Consider the following 12,596-nt stretch of genomic DNA (forward strand, 5'->3'; position numbering starts at 1 on the left):
ACACACACACACACACATACACACACACACACACACAGATAGACCAGTACTTCAGTTGACATAGCAGCCTAATGGATGAGAAAGATAATACAAGGGTATGGAAATCATATGCCTTTACAAGTGTGTTTTAATGCAAGAAACCTAACCATTTCTGGCTATTGTTTTGTCAGTGCTTTTCATAGAAGGGATCCTAAACATCAACACTTCCCCAAGAAGCCTTAACATTGCCAAGAATTATCTTATAGAACTAGTAGGAAACTTAAAATGTAATCTGACACAACCTTCTTGAATTATACTTAAACCATAGCACATAAGAAATTATTCTGTGATAGAAACTGGCAAAGAAAGAGGACACAGCCTCCACTAACAACTTATTCCGATTTGCAACAGCAGAAATGCTCAAGAAATTCTTCTCTGTAACTTCTACCACAACTCAAGTTCCACCCATGACCTACATGTAGCATAAAAACAACCAGCCATTATCCTCTATGAAACAGCACTGTATGCATTGAAGACATCACTTAAATTCAACCCAGACCTCTCTTCTGCACCCAGAATGCTAAGAGATTCCATGGATTTTATTGGCCAATGACTTTTTCCCTTTAAATAGTAAATGTTCCCCTTTGATTTTCAAGTGGGAGACATTGTCTCATTATCTTCTGGGCAGTATCAAAAATACTGAAAGAGCTACTTACAAGGCACTTATCTGTCAAACATTTGGCATCCCATCTTTCCTCAGTTCTTGGGCACTCCTTGAGGTTTGAGTCCCAGTAGCTTCATTTTTACCTCATAGACAAGTCTGGATAGCCTGTGACTCTCGCTCATGTAGGCATTTGGGAATGGGGTGGAGACAAGAGTCTCCTCATCCTGACTTCCCCAGCTGTCCTTTCATGAAGCAGGGGCTGGAAGACCTAGAATTAAGGCACATAGAAGATTTTTAGGTCAGCAAACATGGATTCTACATAATTATATTTTTCCCAATCAGAAGAGAACGTGTCCATTTTTTTCTCCTGTAGGAGAGAACCACCGGCTTCAAAAAGTTATTCCAATCTCTAATTTTTGATCGCTGTAACTATTACCAATATGTAAACCCACTACATTTTGCTCACAGCTGGATGGCTTTAGCCATCTCCATTGTTTAAACTTTCCTCTGCAAATCTTTCACTTGCTTTCTGTTAAAGCTCGTCTCTTTTCCCACTGGCTACTTTATTTTGAACAATACTGAAATGTAAATCAAACCTAGAGTGGACTATTGGTTGCCTATTCAACTGCCCCTTGGTGTCTACCCCAAAACAATTGACATTCTTATTTGTTAACAAAACTTGCACAACTGTTTAGATACCTGGAGGCCTCAGTGGACTGGAGGCCTGCCCCCAGAAAAAAAGGATGAATGCTGATTACGGCCACATCATAGGTATTCTAGTCGCCTTTCTGATGACTGGTCTGGGCATGAGCACAGGACACATCCTAACCGATGAAACATAAGGGGAAGTCTTCTGTGGGGATTTCTGGGATAGGTTTTCCTTCCTGGTATATTGAGAGAGAGGGAGAGAGAGAGAGAGAGAGAGAGAGGGAGAGGTTCATAAACTGAACCTGTTCTTCTACATCTTGGTGGAATTAAAGGCTGGTGTCGTCTCAAAGGGATATGTGCCAAATGGAACACGTTAGTAATCAGAGTGGAAAAATGGAAAGAAAAAACAAGCCCCTGATAATGGTGTTGCATTACTGAATGATCTGACTTCCAAATTAAATGCCTCCAGATTTCTTATTGCATTAAGATAATACACCGTCTGTTATTAAAAACATTTATTTAGGTTTTCTGTTACTTGCGGCCTAAAGTTCACTCACTTATAAGAAAGCTTTGCTTTAAAAAAAAAAAAAAAAGACAAGCTCAATTCAAACTGAACGGAATAGTACTAAATCGTGAGACACTGTTTTCTAGAGCACTTCCCGGATCTCAGGTTTCCAGCTACCTGCTCCCTTTCTCTCTTCACAGGAGCTCTCCAAGATGGGTATTTAACATACATGAAAACTGGGTGGCAGAGACTGAGTGACAAATCAACCCAACCTGGAAGTGAAAAAGCTGGGAGCCCAAAGCTGAGTGACTGAGCTGGCCTTCTCTCAACACATCATTTTGCTTCCAAATAAACTAAAGATTTTCTTGGTGGGTATAAAAAAAGCCAAAATGGTAATGCAGACATGTATTTCCACAGGCTAATATTTCAACAAAGATCAAACAAGTGTTTGCTAGAGGCATACTGTGCATGTGAATGTTATCCAGTCTCTTCTAACAGTCTGCATCCGGTACGTTCCTGTTCTCCAGAAGTTTGCAGGAAAAGTGGAGGAGCTTCACATATGTGAGCCCCATAACATCCCACCTACATCCCCACAGGCTGCCTGCCACTCACGAACACTCTCTTCCCGAACAGCAAGCTCCCCCTGGCCTGCGGCTTCTAAGGGACGATGGCGACTGTTGGCGGGAACGTTTGGATTGCACGTAGAAGCCACTGAGCCAGGCCAAGTATTTTTGAGAATATTTTCTTGGCTCTCCACAGTCACAGGATGCCTGTTTCAATGTTTTAAAAAATGTCTGAGACTCACAAGGCAAAGGATCCATTTATTGGAACTAGAAAAATAAAACACCAATGAAAGGCAATGTTTAAGAGCAATTAAAATGTTATCCGACAGGGTTTGAATGATAACAAGGACTGAAATGACTCTCCGCTGCCATCTACTAATTAGAACTATACTCTCAGAACACAGGTACATACTCCCCCTCTTATGATGTTACAATAATTTCTTGGTACACTTGCAAAAATTATGTGGAGAAATAATATCAGGAAGGAGGTTAAATTTTATTCATCTATTCAACTGCAAATTAATACAATATAAGATAGATGTTTCTACCTCCTGTATGTATTCCTGAAAATTTATTGTGCACATAGGTTATTTGCTCCTGGACAGAAGGACCTCTGAGATGTGGAGCACTGGGTTTTATATAGAGCATCTCATTGCAGACTCACCATAATCCTATGAAATAGTGTTGGTATCGTTGATCTTCACTACAGGTCGAGAGTTGAACTGTTGGTAAGTTTTGTGACTTGACTGTTACGGGCTGGGTGTTTGTGCCCCCAACCCCCAATTCATATATTGTAGCCCTAACTCCTAACGTGATGGTGTTCAGAGATAGGGCATTTGGGAGGTAATTGGATTTAGATTAGACCATGAGTGTGGGGCCCTCATAATGGAATTGGTGCCCTCTAAGAAGGGGAAGACAGATCTCAATCTCTGTCTCTACACATACACACTTGAGAAGGAAGCTGTCTACAAGTCAGGAAGTGGGCCCTGACCAGGAACCAAACCTGCCAGCACCTTGGTCTTGGACTTCCCAGCCTCCACAACTGTGAGAAATAAATGTGTGTTGTTTAGGCCACCCAGTCTGTGGTAGTTTCTTAGAGCAGTTAAAGCTGATTAACACAGTGTCCAACTTTTCACAGAAATCTTAATTAACAGCCAGGCTCTTTGACGGCAAATACATAACTTTCAGAATCACACACTGCTTTATCTTCTATAAATAGTATTGATAATCATAATGTACTAAGCAATGGCATTTGAAGGTCATTGGCCAATCTTGAGATATCCTTATGAACTAAATGGTGAAATTCTTTTTTAAAAAAAGATTTTTTTATTGATTTGCCAGAGAGAGAGATCATGAGAGGTGGAGGGGGGCAGTGCGGGGAGCGTCAGGCAGGCAGAGGGAAAAGTAGATTCCCCATTGAGCAGGGAGCCCCCGCTCCCCCCGCAGGGCTCAATCCCAGGACCCTGGGAAGATGACCCGAGCCGAAGGCACACGCTTCATTGACTGAGCCACCCAGGTGCCCCTAAATGGAGAAATTCTTTAAAAATGGCTGAAAAATTGCAATTAGTAGGTCTTTAGTTGATCAAATGACCTTAAACAAAGTTTCCCATCAGTTTATCACTGTCAATTGGCATTCTTGTTCTGTCTCCTAAACTATATACGGCATGTGAGAGCAGGACACATCTAATATACCAACATGTGCCAGTTAGTAAATATTTAGTGGCTGCTACGTGCTGTTCTAAGTGGTTTACATGTATGAATTAAACTAGGTTAAACACCATCAGCCTGGTTTCAGCACCCACAGGCTTACCATCCTGTCTTGACCCTCTGTCTCATTCGATGCTAAATCCCCAGGAATTAGCCACGAATTTTGGTGAATGAATCCCTAACGGCTGTTTTTATGAGGTGAACGCCAAAATCAGTCACATAAACTTACTACGCATTAAAGCAAAGTATCCTGGACATGGGGCTGAAAGCTGTCCTCTAGGAAAAGAGGAAGAAATGGATGAATGAGTGAAATTTGCAGACAGGAAGATGCCGGGGGTAGCGTGACTGCACCAGGAGATGAAGCAGCTCTCATTACCTCCTGTTGATGTTCTCTCCCATGAGACTGATCTACTGATATTACCAGTATCTTACTGAAGTGTCAGGATTTATTTTTGTAAAAATCGGAGAATCCATGTTCTCAAACCACTTCACATATGAAATGTAGAAACACTATCAAACATCCCTCTGGCTGCCTTGGGCTCCTCTGATTTCCGTGCCAGTTTCCCAGGGGCCTTGGAGCTGCAGGCTCAGATGTGGCTTGGCCCATGGGACTCCAGCACCTTCCTGCCCTGCTCAGCTTCCCCAGGGGACCTTTTAGAGGCACTGCCTCCGGGATGATCCTCTGCTAGGGCTGATGGCTCTGAGTCATAACAGTTTGAATTTCTCTCCCTGACCCAGAAGGTGGCCCATCCTAGGCCTGACTCCTGCTTGTCCCCAGGAGCTATCCACCTGCCTCAGAGCAGCCACCTGTCAGGCCCAGGCCCAGGCTCTTGTACGCTCGTAGGCAAGGGAGAAGGAGTGTGAGGGGCAAAGGTGGGAGTACTAGGAGTGGAAAGAAGGGCTGGGAAGATGAATGGTAAGAACTGGAGCCAAGGAAGGGAAAGGAAGAAGAATCAGACAGCGAGCAAACGGGAGTAAATGAAACTGCCCAACTGCATCAGATATAATGGAATTACACTAACGAAAGGATCCTATGTAGTAATTACGAATGACATGTGAGAGAATGCATAGGGAACTTGCTACGAAGGGAAGGAACTTGGACCCACACATAAAACTTGCTGTCACCTCTTAGGCAAGGACATAAATTTTATTTTGTTACTGCAGAGGGCAGAAGAAACAGCCAAGAAGAGTACTGAAGAACATGGTAAGAAAAAATTCCAAACAAATGCCCTCAACTGAAAATGAATGAGCTGCTCGCAGGACAGCAAACTTTCTGTATCTTGAGGCATTTAAACAGAACTTAGATAACTGCTTCTCAGGAATCCTAGAGCGATAAAACCCTCCTGAATTCCTTCACAAATGTCCATACTCCTTCCCCCAGTCAACAATCACAGCCAAGGCTACATCCTGCAATTCCCCTAACAAGATAATGTGAAGCTGAAGAACTAAAAACCTTAATGGGATAAATGAAATGTCGGAATAACCAAGGTCAGGAAAGGGAATCTTAAAATATTGCAAACATTTGCTAAGACGAAGACAGTAAGACCTCCACACAAAGCACCAATTTTTACATCATTTAAATAGTAATAATTTGTCCTGACATGCAATTTTCACACCCTCCTTCGCACTTAGGGTCTTGCTTTTATTCATTATCAAAGAAACGTCTGAAAGCAATTTTGCTTTGTTGTACAAACCATGTATCGTGAGAGGCATTTTCTTCTACGCTCCTCTCCTCTAGTCTCTTCTTCCCTCCAAGAGAACAATCTCTTTCTCAGTTTATGAATCAGAGTTATTAACTTCTGTCTCCCATGTCCAACTCTACTGTATGGCTGCAGGATAACGTGCATGCTTCAGGCAGCATACTTGTGTTACCTTACTTTACACATCTGTTCTGGCCATAAATGGTGTATATTTCAAGTCCCTGAGCACGGGTTATTAACCAGAGGATCCCAGAATGCAGCAGGGTTTCAGACTTGGCTCCACCCACTCCTCTTGCCAGACCCCAGGCTTCTTGCCAGACACCCCCTCCCCACCCCCACACAGGAAGGAGGTGTTGACACCCAGGGTATTTGCTCTTGCCTCCTTGCTTTCTCTGAAAACTACTGCAAAACCCTCTACTCCTGCTTAGCCACGTGCTCAATCCCCATTTTTTTCTCCCAAATCCCAGTTCCCCCCTTTTTCTAATTATCTCCCAAGGTGGGCAGTCAATATTTGCTCATTCTCTGAATGAAATTCTCTAGATTACTGAACAAGTATTGGAAAGTAAATTTGACTCTGCTAGAATCTTGCTTCAGGGAAATTCATGGTCAGAAAGAATTAATGTCTATGCTTTCCCAAGGAGACACATTTCAATTATGTTTTTTATTATGTTAAAAAAAAGACTATTAACTGTGAATTATAATTAACTCTTAAAAAAAACCTTTAGTATGAATTAAATAAAACAGTTATTTCTGAAAACCGATTATGAATAAGTGACCAGTAGAAAAAATATATATACTCAAGAGCCATACTCAAATTCAAAGGTTATATTTAATGGAGATATAGAGGTAGGAGAGGGGAAAGATCTTTTAAGGAAAACCAAGCTGTCTATTCAGTTTCATGTGAAATTGCAATCAGAATTATGTAACATTATTATTGAATAAATAAACCTTTAAATGATCTTACTGTCTTCTTTATTACCAGAGTGAGGATGTGCAAACGTCCAGGGGGTCAGAGAGACACATGGAGCAGAGAGTGGCCTGTAAGACAAGATAGTTGAATGCTGGGCGGAGGGAGGGAGGGAACAAAGGACTAAGAATGGGGCATTGAGAAAGAGGAAGAGATATATATCTAAGGAAATAAGACATGAGTCAATGAAAGAAAGGAGAGAATGGAGGAACAAGAAGATCAACGTCTACCAGCCATAGTGATGTGAAAGAAAAAACCAATTACCGGCTGTCACCAAAAATCCCTTAGGTAGGTTCACAAAATAGTGGTCCATCCTCCAATTCAGCCTTGTAGGTTTTTTTTTTTTTTTTAATTGTATTCACGTGCATTTATATGCAGCATTTCTTCCTCAGTTTACCACTGGAGTAAACGTGTCCTGACATCTAAGAACAAGATATTCCAGACAGTATTGGATTTCTCCTAGAATGGAGGACCAAGGTTCCGACAGATCTCATCTCAATGTTAAAGGGCAGAAACTCCAGCTCTGATTACCTCATCTTTCTCAGGCTTCTGCTTGTGCAAACCCCCAAATCCCCCCTTTGTGTGGGTTTTGCCAAAGTAACCTCCCCCAAATTTCTAGTTTAGGAAACCTGGGTTTCCAAAGACGTTGCTCTGCTGATGTACTCTCATTTTTTCTTTTCAATTTTTCTTTTCAATTCCTGCCTCCTGGGACCCCCACTGCTGAATAAACTGAAAACAAAGTCCTAATCACCCCTCCAATTCTGAGTGATCTTCCACAGCCCTCCTCCCCTTGGAATCCTTGAGTCCACCGCCAAAGTCATCAGGTTCCTAATCTGCAGCCACAGTCCACATCACCAGCTAGAACTTAATCCCAAAATCCAGTCTCTCCCTTTAGAAAGTGCTGTGTTTCTCTGCCCCTGAATGTTACAGACTCCTCTGTGGAGTATTTAGATCTTTGTCTTCACTCCAGAATTCTCCTCAGATAAGCAGAAAATTGAATTTGTTAATTTGAACATAAGGGGTAAGAAGGCCTAAGAGCAGTTCATGCTCAGTTGAGTAGGAGTGACACAGATAGAAAAGTTTCCAGACACAGATAGAAAGTTTTGAGACACAGCTGATCACCTAGGAAGGGGTGTGGGCTCAGGAAGTACAGTGCCCAATTCCCTCTCTGCACCTCTTGGGCCATGTGTGTGTTTTGGAAATCAAGAGCATTTTTTAGATTTTAGAACGGTGGTATGGAGTTCACAGTGTACTTTGCAGACTCCCCTTCCCAACTCCAGGGAACCGGGGGCAGCACTCTAAAGTAAACACAAAATGGGCTGCCATGAACTGTACGAATGTGCACACTGGGTTGGAGAAATAAAGTCTCTAAACAGCCTCTCATCAGGTCAGGCCCTGTTTTGCCCCTAACTACGTTCAGGTCAAGAGAGTTTCCCTGGAAAATGAGTAAAACCCAACCTGCCAACCAACCAACCAAGCAATAAAAGAAATCTCAGTTTCCAGGACATTTTGGATTTCAGAATTGGAGATAAGGTGTTGAGAAACTGCATCATAAAATGAAAATATATGGAGTCAGGAGAGGTTCTTGAAAAAAAAAAAAAAGTGAAGCAAGCAAGAGGGCAGAAAAAAACAAACTAGCAAAGGCATATGTTGAATGAAGAATAATGAATCATCGATGGATCATCATCTGTATCAGGGAGGAAAGCACAGCAGCACAGAGAAGAGGGACTCCTAGTGGGGCTGCTGCACCACACCAAGCACATGAGGACATGAGTACTGCAGGGGGGACACAGATGCAGGTGAGCCTGGGGCCTACGAAGAGCCAAAGGGGCCCTAAAGTGCTGGAGAAGGTTGGAGAGATGGGGGTTGGGGACAGGGCTCAAGATGAAGGTGTTGCAGGAATTCTCCCACCACTTCAACAATCAGGAACAAGAAAACTGCAATCTCAGTGACAAGAGGAGCTATGGCCTGCAAGGTTTGTACCCAACCCCTCCCATTCCTATGTTGAAACTTAACCCCCAAGGTGATGGTATTAGGAGGTGGGGTTATTGGGACCTAATGAGATCATGAGGGTGGAGTCTTCATGAATGGGATTAGTGCCCTTATAAAAGCCACCAGAGAAAGCTCCCTTGCCCCTTCTGCCCTGTGAGGTTACAGTGAGAAGATGGCCATCAGTGAGGAAACAGGTTCTCATCATACACCAAATCTGCTGGGCTTGGACTTCCAGCCTCTAAAACTGTGAAAAATGAATTTCTGTTCTTTATAAACCACTCAGCTTCCGGTATTTTGTTACAGCAGCCCAAATGGATTAAGGCAGGAAGGATTTCAGTTTCCATACTTGATATGTTAACTTAGACTTCCTCATATGCTAGTAAGCATCTGTCTTTTCATCTGTATAGAGAATTTATCTTGCTGTTGAGTTTTTCATATCCATCATTATTAATTTATCCTAAATGTATACAAAAGGTATCTGGGATTTTTGTTTCTGTTTTTGCTTCACAGTGAATACTAAGTGCATCAGCCACTCTCTCTCTAGTCCTTATCCCAGAGCAATGTGATGAGAATCAGGGCCACGGTCTCCCATGAGTGACTGGACACTCCATAGATAAGGGATGAGAAAAAAAAATGATTTTCCCCTGTTAATAAGGGGAAAGAAATCTCAGGAAGCTAGGGCTTTTTACAAGAGCACTAAGAAATTCAGGGAAGTTTTATTTCCCCACACCCACTCACATGGCTTTAATGAGGATTAAATGAGAATTATGGAAAACATTAACGCAAAGTCTGGCATTTTATTCTATATAATATCCTAATTAATTTTGTAGTAAGGGGATGTTGAACAAATATTTTCTATCCCGAATAACAGGTATTCTCATGAATGCCAAGACAACGATGTAACATTTCTTGAAGTTACCTTGAAAACTTTAAAGAAGCTACCCTGACCTCCTTCTAGATGTTATACTAGATTTAAGAAATTATGTTTAAGTTTAATTAAATGCAATGGACTAGAGATGCTCTATCTCTGCCTTAACATGTGGAAGCTGCCATGAAGTGCATTTCATTTGCTACATGAGGTAAATCACACGGGGCCTCTGGTGACCTGAATGTGGTTAATACAACTGCAAAATAGAAATTAAATCATTTCCATTAAGATCAATGTCAACTTTACATCTAGATAGAGGTTTGTTTTTTTTTTTTAATTTTTAGGAATTGGATCTAAGGAAAATATGCAACTCTAAGATAAATATTTAGGAATAAAAATTACAGAATGGCAGTAACATAAAGCTCTTTTGCATAAATGTTCCTACTAATTAGTGTATACTTGCCACATAGCAGAATATTTAATTGGATCTCATAAAAATGTTGGAAGTGCTAATTACTTTGCCATTATATTGTTTTACATATTTTCAGTTTCTGATAAAAATATAATACCATATAGAAAAACACATGTGTTATTAATTCTATGTTAGGGTTATTAAAAACAAAAATCTTCTTTGGGAGATTAAGGAAATGCTGCTATTCACAGAACGTGAGTTATAAGTGGGGCTTCTAAAAATGGATTGCTGTTTGGCTACTGTTTCTCTGGATCGTCCAAACATATGCCAGGGTGCAGCAGTGAAGGATGGGGCAGTGGACTGAGTCAGGTCAATGGTGTCTACTGCCATCTCTGTTTAAACTGGCCTATGACCTCAAGCCCCAGTTTCTCCAACACTAACCCATATCACATATCTTCGCTCCATATGTTGTAAGTTTATTCAAAGGAAAAGTAGGAAGAATCAATCATACCTTATTTATCTTTGAAATCCCAATTGCTGGTGCAGAGTTGGTTCTCAATACATATTTGTTTAATCGATGAAAAAGGAGTAAGGGAAAGACAAAAGAAGAAGGAAGGAAGAAGGGGAGGGAGTGGAGAAGAAAGGAAGGAAGGAAAGAAGAAAGGAAATGTATCTGTGTGAGGAGGAGCCCCATGACAAAACAGTATAGGGAAACTTAATGTGGTGGGACTTCTATGTCTCTCATGCTAGGGTCTCTCTAGATCAATTGGCCCAACACCTGTTTTTATAAATAAAGTTTTACTGCAACACAGCCATACCCATTCATTTTTGTATTGCTTATAACTGCTCTCACACTACAACCAGAGTTGAGTAACTGCAAAAGATATGCCACCATATGTAAAATAGTCATCAAATATCAAATATTTACTATATAGCCCTCTACAGAAAAAGTTTGCCAACCAATATTTGCCCCAACATTACATGTAGCTCCGGCATGACCTAGAGGATATATTTCAGGTATTATAATATCAGAAGACTCCACCACTAACTCAGACATAGTGCTTTAGGGTTACGAAGGACATTCCTCAGAAGGCAGCTGCACAGTGGGACTTCTGAAACTGTCACTGACTTTTAAAAATCTGTTTCCTGGTAATGCTAAAAACAGAAAATTTTGAAAGGAGTCAGGGCATGTCATATCGAACGGGACTATCATACTCATTGCTGTCAAACTATTAATGTTGATCTAGAACACATTTTTTTCCGAAAAGTAAGGGTGATCATAAATCCGTGTTTACTTAGAACAGTTCCAGTCCCAATTTCTGCCTATATTCCCAGTGTAATTACCAAAAGTTCCTCTTCTTACAATCAAAATGACCAGGTTTGGAGAATCTATTATATGGTCACACTTCATATAGTTGATCCTGAATTTATTGTGTTTGTTCTTGTCAAATCGAAGTTTCATCTTCTTTTGACTTTCCTCTTGCTGGGCCTCGGGGTAGTTGATCCATCTTTGTTTATTTGTTGATTTTAATCCTGGCCTTTAAAAAAAAAATTGGAAGAAGCACTAGCTAAAAAGAGCCACAGCTTTTAAATTTTGACTGTTTTTGAGAGAAAGAATGTAGTCACTAAGACCTAATGCTCTCCATGTGTGACTTTCTCCTGAAGACGACAAAAATGGAATTCTCTTGGAAATACTGTTTGACTACCAGGCTCAAATATTTCTTCCTCAGTTCCTATAAGAACATTGACCTTGTGGCATCACTGGAAGATCATTTAACTTCTCTTCGCTTGTGGCTATGTCTAAGAATCATCTCAAAATATGTTTTGAAGTCCTAGCTAAGAATCAGTGATCATTAAGATACTCAAAAGATCTCCCCTGAAAGCAGGAGCCTTAGCTATATGAAGATATCCCATGTCTGGTGCATTGTCTTTGCTAACCTCCAATGGGAAAGTAGCAGAGACCAGTATTGAGATGTGCTAGTCTACTCTGTGTAGACTACTTAAAAAGGAAATTGATGGCTATAGATATAGAGCATAACCTAAAGCCAACTCATATAAAAGGGCAGTTTCCCTGTCTAAACTATTCTAAGCATTCAAGTGGCCATGAAAACTTTCCCTTGCCCCTAGACAATATTTTTGTGAATTTGATCTAGATCTTCACTGTCTAGAACAAAGCCCACTAGCCACATGGCTGTTTAATTTTTAATCAATTAAAATTAAAGTAAAAATGTAGGTCCTTAGTTGCACCAGCCACATTTTAGGTGCTCCATGACCACAGGAGGCTAGCAACCACAGTATCAGCACAGATGTAGACTATTTCTAGCACTGCAGAAAGTGCTATTTGTCAGTGATGGCCTGATGAATGGAGAGAAAACACGATTCGGCTGGTAGATCCATAACGACACATCATCTTCCTTCTAATGAGCAAATGTTACACTGCAAAGGAGAATTATTGAATCAGTGATATATTCGGATTCAATTTATTTTTAAAGCAACTATTATGTGATAGCCAAAGTGCCAACTGCTGTGAGGAAAAAGAAAGAAAAACGTTGCCCTTCGGGATAGCCTACCTGAAGAAGGGCCATGAGCAA

At 41.0% G+C, this 12,596-nt stretch overlaps 1 long non-coding RNA gene across 1 annotated transcript in view; it reads right to left on the reverse strand.

Annotated features, from left to right (window-relative positions):
• LOC123789061 (uncharacterized) overlaps positions 1-12,596 on the reverse strand; it is a 1,398,020-nt gene that overhangs the window by 163,605 nt on the left and 1,221,819 nt on the right. The window contains exon 14 of the long non-coding RNA XR_006778655.2: positions 696-911. This is a non-coding gene — a long non-coding RNA (uncharacterized LOC123789061). The remainder of the gene's footprint in view (positions 1-695; positions 912-12,596) is intronic.

Source organism: Ursus americanus, chromosome 3 (assembly GCF_024610735.1).
Source record: "Ursus americanus isolate L20-20 chromosome 3, mUrsAme1.1.p, whole genome shotgun sequence".
In the NCBI taxonomy this organism is placed as follows: Eukaryota; Metazoa; Chordata; class Mammalia; order Carnivora; family Ursidae; genus Ursus; species Ursus americanus.